This window comes from Spea bombifrons, chromosome 3, assembly GCF_027358695.1.
Source record: "Spea bombifrons isolate aSpeBom1 chromosome 3, aSpeBom1.2.pri, whole genome shotgun sequence".
Classification (NCBI taxonomy): Eukaryota; Metazoa; Chordata; class Amphibia; order Anura; family Pelobatidae; genus Spea; species Spea bombifrons.
In genome coordinates this window covers 26585507-26599674 of record NC_071089.1, presented here as the reverse complement: position 1 = coordinate 26599674, position 14168 = coordinate 26585507, and the positions used below count along the sequence as shown (strand labels likewise).

Genomic DNA, 14168 nt, shown 5'->3' with positions numbered 1-14168 from the left:
AATGTGTTCAGAATGTATATGCTATATGAATAAAACCGGAGGCGCTTTTGCACCAATTTAAATGTAACGAACCCTTTAGCAATACCCCGACAAGTAAGTTATGGAGCCCATAAAGACAGAAAGGAACTAATGTTATGTGTTTACAATAGATATTCAGCTGCTCTTTGTCAGTTTTATGCAGGAGCTGCCTTAAGATCCTCTGGAGTTTAAAGCATTTAGTTAAGTGTGACCCTTTTCTGTACTGGTGTAAACTGGGGGGATTGGTTTGGAGTGAAGTTCTGCATAAATAAGTTTGTAAAGTGTAAGCGTTTGCCCTGTCGTATCGAGGCAACTCATTTAATGTATCAATAACGTATTACTGTGATCTTATTGGGGAGCACACTCTGAGATTTTGCATTTTGTATATAAATGTAAAAAATTATAATATGAGTGATCCCGGCAAAAACGAGCAGAACTAAACAAAACATACTTGTGGTATGTATGGCAGTGTTTACAGCGTTTCTGGAAAGCCTGTAAAACAATGAAAAAGGCAAACAGAGCTTGGATTCTTGGCTGAGTACACTAGAAAGTACCTTTAATATGTAAACTAAGAAAGGTATATACATTGTAATACGTCTTTACTTAAATTCTGTTTATAGAAGTTTAGAATGTCTGCAGGTTAGGGCTTCTATCAAGTTTATTTTAATGTTGTAACTTTTCCGTTGACTCTTGAGAATGCTTGCAATGCAGTCAGTTTTTCTGCAAATACCGATGATTCCTTTCCCGTCTTTTGTTCTTTTGAGACTCATCCAATTCGTCTCTTTTCTCCACTTGCTCTCAACATTGCAGTGGTATATCGTCCACCTGGTCACACCTCGTAGTTCCTTGACGACTTTTCTTGACTGCTTGAAGCACCCAATCAGTGGCAGGAAAGCACTTCCATTGAACTCAATGGGAGCCCTTGCCGTGCATGCGGATAGGAATCTGAGAAGATCTCACCCCGCAGGGTTATTTGAGCCAGCACTGGAGCTGACTGGCAGAAAGTATATCATGTGCACGGAAACACATCTTGTGCGTGAAAAATAACTGGGGGGGCAGGGGCCAAACACACATTGGGGATTCTCAAAAAGCAACAGCATGAAAATGTAATCGGAACATGATGCTATCATACGGCTGGAGTGTTCATTTAATTCATCATTGGGATTAGAATAGATAACTCAAAATCAATTTGATATTTTACCTTAGAATCTTACCATGGAGTTCCACAATGACCTGAACAGCCATAATTGATGACCGCTAAAGTTTATGGATTGCAAATTAAGTTGCAAAGTCCCAGTGTTGGTGATGACACACACCATATAGATATTAAAACATCAAGAAAACATCACCTACATACGCAGAGTACTGTGTTTTATTCTATTAATCTCTAATATCATTATTATTATAATGATATTAACATATTATCTGCCACTTGTTAATAAAACTTTCATATCTGACAATGCCAGTGAAAACAAAAAGTGACAGACTATTTTAAACTTTACTATTCGATATGATGGCAACTCCTGTTGAAGTGTACGATACAAGGGGCATGCCTGGGAACTCTCTGGCCACTACAGTAGTGGTAGTGGGAGCGGCATTACGGTACACCCCACTTCCTGCCACTTCCCCTTCAACAATGGCGTGTGTCCTGTGGCATAAGCGGGACCACTCACTGATGACAGCGGGACCACTCACTGATGTCAGCGGGACTGTCCACTGATGTCAGTGGGGCCACCCGTGATGTCAGCTGTGCCACCCACTGACATCAGCAGGGCCTCATTTAAGAAAATGTGTGCAGTTTCAAGTCATATCCAGGAAATGGAACTGTATTCCTAACAACCTAGGTAGGCTTTATGCAAGTTTTGTTTAATTTGACCCTCCCCATCCCATTAGGAACGGGACGTAGCCAGGGAGGGCAGAGAGGTTGAGTATGGTCCCTGAGAATGCCAGCTAAAATTTGCATTCAAGACCTTACTGGCTATGGTCAGGCGGCCCTGGCACTTGATGTCTGGCTTCCACCTGATGATGCGCATATCCAGCTTTACGCTGTACTGTACTGTTTTATGTTTGCAGAGTATGAGGCATTTGCCAGGTGTGCCAGATGGCTAGTCAGGGCCTGTTTGCATCTTGCAAACAACTTGTGGGTTTATGAATCTGCATAATGCTTGTTTTTGTTCAATATACATTAACTCAATGTTCCTTTAGTCAAGTGTTTCTGAAAGCCCAAATATTAGTGTGTGAGTTTGTCAACTCACATGCAAACAAGCCATCTGGAAAGCCTTTCAAATGTTTCGTAGGCTGGCACCTCAACATAACTTGCTTGCCCTTGTGTGGCAGGTCCTGTCCCTTAGTGTACAGCCTACTGGATAAATGTAGTCGCACGTTGCATACATTGTTGCGTAGCGTAGCCATTTATCGGCGGCTGGCTTTAAAGCGCCACGTGAGTTTAACCCTCAGTCTGACCTTGGACCTCAGACTGTGTTAGGAAGGTGTCCAGTGTACTGCAAACCATTTTACTGTGCAGCCTCCCTGGCTTTTAAGTGAGTAATCAACCATCATGCGAAATGTCCACTTTCAAAATGATTTTCTATTAAAGAACCAAAACCTTGAACGTCATTGCTGTGAGGAATGAGTATACTAACATTACATATAGGGTTGTACAACTAACCCATCCGAATCCTGAACAAAAAAAATGAAAGGGAAAAGTCTAGAATCAAATGAAACACAAATAACAGAGCACCATTTTTGGGTAAAATACACAATTAGATTTACAGCTGATGCAGTGTGGGTACTGGGAACTTCAGAATCGTTTTTACAAAACCAATTTAGAACATAATCATGCAATAAAATTCCTACATTATTTAGTTTATACTTAACTACAATGTTAACACTAAATTGACTACTTTCCTTAAATATATGTAATAGACGAGGCCTTACCAGTGCCCTTACCTATAGAAAGCTGCTTCTGATGATATTTTACATTATTAATGATAGGAATACTTAGCTACCTTGTGGACTTAGCTTTGCTATTCATTATACAATTCTATTGTGTATACTATTAACATTGACTATTATTAGCTTGTTTAGCTTTATGGTACGTGTAGTGTTTTAGACTTGATTTTCTAACCTTGTTTGAATATGGATGTCGATGTATGAATAAAATCAGGAAAGGGTTTATGAGGTGCTCAGCATTTCAAGTACTGTACGTGCGTTGTGTTTATATTAAAGGAGAGTCTATTTTCGATATCTAACTAATTCTTGAGCTGCCTTACAAAAAAATATTGATGTCTGGTATGATCTAATTTACATACTCAATTAAGTAACTATCAGCCTAATGACTTGAGCTACAAGTTTGACTTGTAATCATGTTTCGTGTCCTTGGTGAATTTGTTATTCTATGAGCTGCTCTTAGATTTCCAAAGAAAACTCATTTGAGTCTTAGCTTAGCATCTGGATAAATTTGGCACAATTGGCTGTTCCAAATGAGAAAGAAACACAATAATGATCCATCTACTTTTTTTGGCTGACCTGGGGAGTTTAGCTTTGACTAATTGGGCCTGAAAAGTTAGTGCTTGAGGTGATCATTTATTTTTACAAAAATTCTAACGTGAAGATATGGTCAGCTCAGCAGACTCTTAATTTTATCAGCAAACATACTACTCAGAACAACAAAAAAACAAACAATAAAAGCATCATGGAACAATAATGTTCACATTGATTAAATTGAGCAATGTGACATTTTGTGATTATAATCTATGAATAACATTAGTAGGTATAATAATAGTTACTTAGACTGTAAGCTTCATAGAGCTTGGACCTGCTTCCCTAATATATGTATAGCCATTGTAATCAGATCATAATGTCTTTATGACTAATGGACTTTTTATACAACTTCACTTGTTGTGCCTCCTTAAACAATACACTGTAAATCATTAAACAGATCAGCAGGTTCTATAGAACTAAAAACTATATATATATATATATATATATATATATATATCACAATTGGGGCTTGTAATACGTTCCTGTGATGTCATATACTATTTATATACTACATAGGTCATACATATGTTGATGATAAGAAAGTTAAAATGACCTTGTTAAATTGGCGCCTTATGCGAGGATCTACCTGACATGTTGCCTATGGATTTTTTTAAAAATACTATTACATAGACCATGTGCATGTAGACCATAGTAGGGTTTCTGAACCTGAAATTTAAAATGTCTATTTCTTTACCAGTATAAGAGACTTATCCTGGTTAGTTTGTCTTCTGAGAAGAGCAAAGGTGGCTCTGCATGATGCATAGTTAAATCATGGATATAGTATCCAAGAAATCAGATTTATTTAACACTACATAGAGCTAACTCATCTCTTGCAATTGAATCACATTAAGGATCGACATAAACCCACCTGTAACCAAGGGCATACTGAATAAACCCCTAGAAGTTAAAAATGACAAGGTTGATGACTACTCTTCGCAAACCACTTGGTGTCTAACCATACGTCTCAATTGTAGCCCAACACTAGTTAATAGGTTAGCACGACCCTGTCTCTGCATCTCAAAATGTATATATTTACTGTTTGTCTGCTGCAGCCCTAAGAAATAGTACTACAGAGTAGGCTCAGATTTTAGAAAGACGAAAACGATTACAATACATATTTCCCTAATGAAAGCCAACATTTCTTGAGTAATAAGCCAAGTATTTAGAAAATTTTTTACCATTGGCCAATTTGCCTTTTATAAAATTGTACATATTTGTGCTAATGGTCTTTGTGAAAGTCAATAGTTTTACATTCTGTTGGGAGAACTAAAGAATATGAAGGAAAAAATAATATATATTTTAACTGCATGTATCATAATGTGATTATAGACCTCTGGGGTGGATATCCACAGCTGTGGGGAGCATTGCTTTTCATACTCCTGGCAGCCCGTGTAGGTAAAACACAATAATATAAAAAAAAATATATAAAAAAAAATGCTAAGGCTTTTGTTTCAATGCAATTGTTCCCCAGGAAGTTCTCTACAAAAAGAAGCTTGCAGGAACACACTGCCAACACATTCAGACTTTTTTTTTTGTGTTTGTGGCTATCGTATCGCATTGGCTGCATAGAAAAATCACTGCGAAAGATGTAACAGTTCTGTCAACTCCACGGGGAGGCATTAAGAAATCGTGATAAACTGCCAAAGCAAACAGACGTCTTTTACAAGTTTGTCAAAGGTTCACGTAGCTTAGCCCACGGTGTGTAACACAATTTATATCCCTCAGAGGGAAAATGGTTTAAAAAAAAAGAGCTAATGCAAATAACAAAGGGATAACATACAAACAAAAGGATAACAGAACCAATTATACAAGTAGTAAAGTAAAGCCTTTTTTAATGCACGTGTGTGTTTGTGTGTGCATTTGTGTCTATTATAATAATAGAGAATAATATATTAAGTTTAAGTTTTTCATGCTATTTAAACAGCTTCATGCTTGTGTATGTATGCATATTTTAATTCATATTGCACCCACATTTGATATGGCACCGTATGTATTGAGACATGGAGGCAGAAGGTACGTTATGAGACAACGCAGGTACTGGCCACACAGATCTACAACCAAAGAAGACTGCACTCTTTGACAATCTAACAACATAACAGCATACAAACCTAATTGCTATGTACAACAATTTTTGGAGCCTTATAAGCCTTAAAGAAACAGGACAGTGAGTTTTAGGGATGCTTAAGACAGAGGATCCCTCCTTGGTACCTGAAGTTTTTATCATATAACCCTCTGGATGTACAACGGTGATCCAACAGAATCACCAGGGTCAATTTCCCCTTCCTCAGTCTAGTTCTTTGAACAAGGCATTGTCATCTTAGAAACGTTAAAATTTATCTTAAAAAATAGTGCAATGATATTTCAGTGATATGTAAGCAGCCGTTCTCTCGGTAACTAGGAAACAGATGCCATTTTTCCCGTCAGTATTTTGAAGCATTTCCATTCACTTACCTTGGTTAACGTCCCAGCAGTTCTGTTTAAGGCTGAAAAGAGAAAGGACCTTCAGCAATTGCTTCGTTACATTTACCAGAAAGACAGGACTTCAGAAGCTTGTCCTTTAAGTGTCTCTAAACATGGCTTGCATAGCTGGATATCAGCTTATCTGTTCTTTTGTTCATTTGCTTCCATACATGGATCTGTTCCCAACAGTAACTACAAGCTGTCGAAATGCAGCTATCTGGAAGCTTTCAGCTTCATCCAACACATGGGAGATAAAAAGGCAAGCCTCCCTTTTTTCCTTTGGCACCTATGTAGCTGCGGCAATACCTATTACACTCCAACAGCTCTGAATATCATGTATCTTATAAATCACCTTGAAAGCTGCGGAAGTGAGCATTTCATGCAAGTTTAACATCAATTATTTTGATCTGACAGGGAGCCTGCTATATGGGATGGATTTCTTTCTAGGTTATACGTGTTTGATTGTTGATGGTGCTAGCACTTATTAAAAGCATGGTGTTGTAGAAGAGCTTGCTATATAGAGAAATCACTGGCTTACTCAAGGAAAGGAGATTTTGGTTCAGTTTAAACATTCTAAACGTAAATTGGTGCAATATAGGCCCATAGAATCATCACATTTTCCATGTTAAGGATCAATCAAGCATTATTGTATTAGAGCTGCAGAACTACAGTGATGATACGTGAAGTCCAGCAATGTAATACTCGAGTCTTTAGTTGAATGAGTAAGAATTAAGTGGGCAACTGGGCATTCTTGGATATGAAATTCTGTCACCCTTTTCAGCTTCTTCTTGTAACGGAATAACTAAAGGCTCTGGGTATCAAGACTGCCTTTGATCTACAAGTTGGGTCTCCCCTGGTTCCCCTGGCTAGCTCTACCTCCCCATAAAGTAGCAAGAAGAGGCAAGGTCTGTGGCCAGCTTTACAAAGTTCCCAGTTACTTTCGGAAGTCATGCACCATAATGAGCTTCCTAATACTTATTTAGCAAGTTTTGTTAATTTAAAACAAAGCACTGTGTCGGCATGTGATTTTCATATTAAGATACCAAGGGAACCTTACATCTGACATCTTACTGGTGCATAAAGCTGGCCAAGAAATTAGATTTCTTACCCATGAGTTGGCAATTATATTGCACAATTTTGCCCCTTTTCATGCGAACTCCCAGGTGAACCCTGCCAATATCCTGTTGGTGACATCAGGACCCACACAACAATGCTGTTTACTTCCTGAAACTTGACATGCGTAGTGACATAAATATCATTTCACAATGCATGTGTAGTTTCAGAAGGTAAGTAGCGTAGTAACATAAACATTATGCCATGTCATAAATGCCATGACACACATGATGTAACTAGCCACAGAAATTACCGGACACAGACAACCATCGGAACCACTGGTCTGCTGAATCGTTTGTTCTACATAATATGTATTTCCTAGAACAACAGAAACATAATGAATATAGAGGATTGTATGCAATTTGACATTGTGCATATGACACAGTAAATTACAGGGTGACAGCATAATGTAAGGAAGCGGTTCTATGTGTTATGTGTTAATGCTTTATCTGATACTGTAGGAGGTTAGTACTGTCAATAAACTGAGGAGTTGTTTGTCTGGATCACATGTAACTCTTTAATTTAACAGTAGTTTGTATTCAATTGGTTTAACCAATTATCCCATAGAGGGATACACCTTATCTTTGTCAATTATGTCATAAATTATTTAGTAATATGGTCTGGCCTGAGGAAGTAGCTCTGTTGTTTTCATTCACAGATACATTGAACATAAAAGCTTCTATTAAGGAAGCACTGGTATACTAGGGTGTTACAAGGTTCTTTGAATAAATAGCTCAATGTTAACCAAAAACATTAATACTAGCAACAGAAAAGAACCCCTCTATTTCACAAATTCTAACTTCTGTTTTAGGATAATTGCCAATTGGTAAGTTATAAACATTGTTTGCTTAACTTCTTTAGGACCGTAAAATGTAGTAATAAGTGCTTAAATTGGCCCAAACAATAGTAATAGTGCCTCGTAAGGATTTTTGCTTCCGCTTGAATGCTCTCTATTGAAACATGGGAGAGTATGGCGTCTCCCCTATTAGTAGGAATTGTTTAATCTGGCTCTGACAGATTAAGTGTAGAGCACTTGTGTAAATGTATGCAAAAGACTGGTTTTAAGTAAGGTCTGGCCAGGTGGATCACCTGGTTCCTTTTCAGGACAGGTTTACGGGAGTAAATGTTGGAATTCATCACAATATTTCCAGGAGCTGTGTGTACCAGACCTCACTGTGCACACATGAAAACCTTGTTAAATGATAAAGTAAACAGAGAACAGAGGTTGACTGTTACTGCAATATCAGGTCAAAGGATGGGGCGGACAAAGCTAGCTTTTTTGCCATCTCCATGTTTGAAACATTTAAAAAAATTAAAGGGACACTTTAGTCCCTGACACCCTACTATAGACAAAGTACCCTGTGAGTAACCCTAACCCATGAAGAGTACTTCAATAGGCATTCTTCCAAAACGACAAAAACAATAAAACAGTTAAATGACATCTCTGGATTCTTGCTGGGATTCACCCAGAAATTCTATGTGAATTGCTGTTTCTGTGGGCAGCAGGGATACTATCTGTAATCACGGGGCAGGGGAGCAGTGTTTGGTCGTGCCCACTCCTTGCATACTATCCAGAATGTTAGGCTGGAATGATGATTGCCTTATGACCGGAGCAGTAGCGTACCTAGCGGGGGGCGGGGGGGGCGGTCCGCACCGGGTGCCGCTCATCAGGGGGGTGCCAACTTGCCGGCACCCGGCACCCCTCCAGAGACGGACAGTAATGTCCGCCGCTGGAGGAGCAGGCTCGCAAGGGAGCGGTATCGGAGGTCTTTAACAGACCACCGGCTCCCTTGAGTGATTTTAAGCCGGTTCAAGGATCTCCCTTGAACCCGGCTTAAAATCACTCAAGGGAGCCGGAGGTCTGTTAAAGACCTCCGATACCGCTCCCTTGCGATCTGCGCGGCAACAGCTGTTGTGCGCCGGGGCTTGTTGTCAGATCCCGGCGCACAACACTGAAGCCGCGCCCACCGCTGTCCGTGCCCTCTGACCCGGAAGAAGACAGAAGAATTGAAGAAGAAGAAGAGGAGAGAAGAGCAGGAAAAAGAGGCTGTAAGGAGAAAAGAGGAAAGGTAGGAAAGCATACAGTGAGAATGGATTGGTGTATGTGTGTGTGGATTGGTATGTGTGGATTGGTATGTGTGTGGATTAGTATATGTGTGTGGATTAGTATATGTGTGTGGATTGGTGTATATGTGTGGATTGGTGTATGTGTGTGGATTAGTATGTGTGTGGATTGGTATGTGTTTGTGGATTGGTGTATGTGTGTGGATTGGTAAGTGTTTGTGGATTGGTGTATGTGTTTGTGGATTGGTGTATGTGTGTGGATTGGTATGTGTGTGTGGATTGGTATGTGTGTGGATTGGTGTATATGTGTGGATTGGTGTATGTGTGTGGATTGGTGTGTGTGTGTGGATTGGTATGTGTGTGTGGATTGGTATGTGTGTGTGGATTGGTATGTGTGTGTGGATTGGTGTATATGTGTGGATTGGTGTATATGTGTGGATTGGTGTATGTGTGTGGATTGGTGTATGTGTGGATTAGTATATGTGTGGATTGGTATGTGTGTGTGGATTGGTATGTATGTGTGGATTGGTGTATGTGTGTGGATTGGTGTATGTGTGGGGATTGGTGTATGTGTGTGGATTGGTGTATGTGTGTGTGGATTGGTGTATGTGTGTGTGGATTGGTGTATGTGTGTGTGGATTGGTATGTGTGTGGATTGGTGTATGTGTGTGTGGATGTGTGTGGATTGGTATGTGTGTGTGGATTGGTGTATGTGTGTGTGGATTGGTGTATGTGTGTGTGTGTGTGTGGATTGGTGTATGTGTGTGGATTGGTATTTGTGTGTGGATTGGTATGTGTGTGTGGATTGGTATGTGTGTGTGGATTGGTGTATGTGTGTGTGGATTGGTGTGTGTGTGTGTGTGTGGATTGGTGTATGTGTGTGGATTGGTGTATGTGTGTGGATTGGTATTTGTGTGTGGATTGGTATGTGTGTGTGGATTGGTATGTGTGTGTGGATTGGTATGTGTGTGTGGATTAGTATATGTGTGTGGATTAGTATATGTGTGTGGATTAGTATATGTGTGTGGATTAGTATATGTGTGTGGATTGGTATGTGTTTGTGGATTGGTGTATGTGTGTGGATTGGTATGCGTGTGGATTGGTATGCGTGTGGATTGGTATGCGTGTGGATTGGTAAGTGTTTGAGAGTGATGGGTGTTATGCTGTACCATTTCCAATGTATTTTTCATTATATAATTATGCTCTAAAGTACATCATAACTCCCATCACTCTATACTGTTCCATACAGTGGCAGAGCTGGGAGACAGAGGCCTTGCACCCCCACCGCAGGACTCCTGAAAGGTAAGTGAACTTCAAAGAGGGCGAGGGTAGATAGTTAGGAGGGGTAGATAGGGAGAAGGGAGTGAGAAGGGGTAGATAGGGCAGAAGGGAGCGAGAAGGGGTAGATAGGGCAATCATACTCCTATCATGCCAAGTCTGCGAGTGCCTCCTGGAATCTGGGTATGCCTGGGCATGATAGGAATGTGATTGCTGTTAACAATTATATATATATATATATATATATATATATATATATATATATTGTTATTTAATTGTTTTGTCCTATTTTGGTGTGTTACTTACTTTAAATTTAAATAAAAGTGTTATATTTTTTATGGTGTGTGTGTGTGGGGGGTCATATTCAGTTTCGGCCAGGTAGTTTTAAAGTGTGTGTGTGGGGGGGTGCCACATACAGGATCCGCCCCGGGTGCCAAATACTCTAGGTACGCCCCTGGACCGGAGCATTGTGTTTCCCATAGAAACACTATGCTTTACTACAAGTAATGTAAAGTTTTAGGTGTTCCCCTTTTGTCCTGAAATGCTGAAAGACGTATCAAATCCACAGTTAAAGATCTTAGCCCTAAAATTATGCAAAATTATGCTGCTGCCAAGGGTCAGTTGAATATATTTAACATTTGTTTTCCAAAAAGCATGTTTTCATGTATTTCTGATGATTTTAAGCAAGCAAGTCTTAAGACAATTTTGTTAATTGACTTACCAATTACAGAATTACCAATAAATCCTTGCTTCTAAGTCATTAGTATTAATACCAGCCTTAGCTTTCCAAATTTAGACAATCTGCTATGTTTGTGTATTTTGGGCAAGTGCTGCAGATAGGGGCAGATAAAGATGACATTTCAGGCTACAGAGAATAGTTCAGACAAACTCTGGTATTACTAAGTATTGGTAGGACTCCTTGCTGTCCAGTTTCCACTGGTTTTATCTCTTCACCCAGCCTTTCTTTTGGTCTGATAAAGGTCAGCGTAATTAAGGTTCTAAATGCAGACTGCCACAACCATTTTACTCCTTGTCATCCCTGCCCAGATGAATAAAACGCCAGTGTCACTTCCATGATTCACCTTGGCACTTTTGTTTTTGCAATGTTATCCTTTCAGATCCGATTATTGAGCAAAACACAAATACAATGCTGATGATGGAAGCTCAGCAGTTCCAGAGGATATGTATGCTTTTAATTGCTAGTCTACTTTAATGATTTAGACACTATGTATGTGGCATGATTTATCAAGGTCTTCTGTAAGTTAAATATATTGACACATTTACCCTGTGCCCATTGTCCAACATTGGCTCATTGGCCAAACAATTTCAACTACTGCCCTAGAAATTCTAACTACACATAAATCTATTAAACAGGCACTCTAGCATCATATGCACATTAATGGTTTCTTTAAATTTTCATGGTATTGCTTTTGCAAATGCATAGGAGAGTTCAACAGAATACGAATGCCCCCAATATTTTGCTTGCATCCAGTTAGCAACTTCCCTGGGAGCCGTGCAATAATAAAAAAAAAAAATTCATATATGTATTTATATATTGCATAAAATCAAGTCAGTTGGAAATACAAATGTAATGTAGAAAAATTATATTAATAATTCAAGTTCTAGTAGAGAGTAAAAAAACAATGTTAAGAAAACAGCTACAATTGCAAGGCAGAAACAGCTAAACATTTTATGTCAAGTAGACAGCCGCAGATTCCACTGGACACTGGGAGCCGAAGTTAACAGATCACATTACCAAGTTGTTGTATATTTCACCTTCCTGACACCCTTGTCACATTTTCCAAATAATGAATTCTCCTTGTTATCATGTATTATCCCTGATGATTTAATATCCTGTCTATGCTGCCAACCTTTTGACCTATTGCAAGACAAAGACACAAAATGGCTACTGAACGGTACAAGCGTATGATTCAAGGGCAAGGCAGGTCATAGGCAATATGTTATATAATATGTTACAAATGAGGCATTACATTGTTTCAAACCTCCAAGAGACAATATGAAATATGTGAGTTGCCTATTGATTAACCTTACTTAACATACATGCCTAGCATTCAAAAAACCTTGGCTATAACAGTGACATGCTGAACACAAGTTTGCTTCCCATTTTGTATTGATTTCTTATTCATTTAATATCCTTTGTTGGTCAATGAAACAATATTAAGTTGAAATCTTGTTTAAACCGTTTTTCTTTGTCCTCTTTCCTATAGGAATTGTTTGTCTAAGAGAGGTTGGAATCTATATTTATTGACATTTTGGTATAAAAGGTTTCCAAGACTCTGGAGAAAATGACAAGTCAGCAGCGTTTGTATTTTATAGTTTGTCTTATCAATACAATCTAGAAGAAAAGTCAGACTCTTAGGCAGCTATAAAGCCACTAGGAAGTTTTAGATAAGCATGGAATATACTACGTTCACGACTTATACAAGTCTTATGTCTTGTGCTTAAAAGTCATTGTAAAGCTTCACAAATAACACACATGCGAACTATATCTATACTATACAAAAAACAAAAACTGTCTGCGCTTCTCACCCTAATAAAGTTCGCAACAAATCTATAAACGTAATATAAATGAGAGGTTTTGGTTATATGAATTGCCCAAAGCATAATTTAGCTCAGCCGTCACATCAAGGCACACTCTCAATAGGGTGAAAACCTACTCTCACCTCCTACATAGTTGGCACATAAAGCAGTTTATACTGCTACCAAAACCTTATTTATTTGTTGGGGAGGTGCAATTAAACCTCCTCCCTATTAACCCCTGGACAGCAAGCTGCAACCAGACTGATGAGGAGCCAACAACCTCAAATATGTGAAAACAGGGAAAAGAAAAAAATGTCGGTGCGCTAAGCTAGTCTAGTCTATATAGTCTATATCTATACTATATTTATACCCATAGAGTCTATAATGTGTCCTTAGAATTATTGATGCAGACCTGTGTGTCCAATCTAGAGTCTACCATTATTTCATTTAATGCTTGTGAACGCTTGCTATATAATCCTCAAATAGGCTAAATAAATGAAAGCCACGGGAGGCTTAAGTAGTCCAACTTTTACCCTGTTCCTTTAATGTCATCAATCAGCTGGCAGCAAATGTGGGTTCTTTGACTAATGTCCTTAGAAAGATCCAAGTTAATTTAGGGAAAGAAATATACCATTTTTAGAGTGAATATTCCTGTAGGAGATGATACATTTGTCATGTTTCATCCTAGAAATAATGGAAGTAAACATGGGGACAAGTGTGGCCCTACAATATGTCAACATTGTTATGGCTACGATATAAGAAGAAATTCTCCATCAGTAAAATATAGAACATATAACTACTTAGAAGTAATCTTCCTGAGCTGTGAAGAAGAGAAGACATCACTAACATATTTAAAAAAAACATTAAACTCCTGGACACAACAATCTTCATGGTATCACTGGTATCTTTATGGTGCCAGTTTCCATCCCGGTTATACTAATAAGTCGGTTAAATACAGTCAAGCTTATCACAGCTATCACTGTATCTGTTCTGATGAAGCTGTCAGAGAGAAAGACATATCCTCTGCGGGCAAATTGTTAATCCAGCAAGGACACCGAGCCATAAAAAATTGACAGAGAAGCTGAATAGACCTTAAAGATAATTAGGAGTGAACTCAAAGTTGTCATGCCTGGATTTTGTATACCACTTCT

At 38.8% G+C, this 14168-nt stretch overlaps 1 protein-coding gene across 1 annotated transcript in view; it reads right to left on the bottom strand.

Moving 5' to 3' along the window:
- SLC8A1 (solute carrier family 8 member A1) overlaps positions 1–6201 on the bottom strand; it is a 199281-nt gene extending 193080 nt beyond the window's left edge. Inside the window, exon 1 of the mRNA XM_053460152.1 lies at positions 6013–6201. The gene's annotated coding sequence lies outside the window, so the exon portion shown is untranslated. The remainder of the gene's footprint in view (positions 1–6012) is intronic.
- Positions 6202–14168: the final 7967 nt, after the last annotated feature.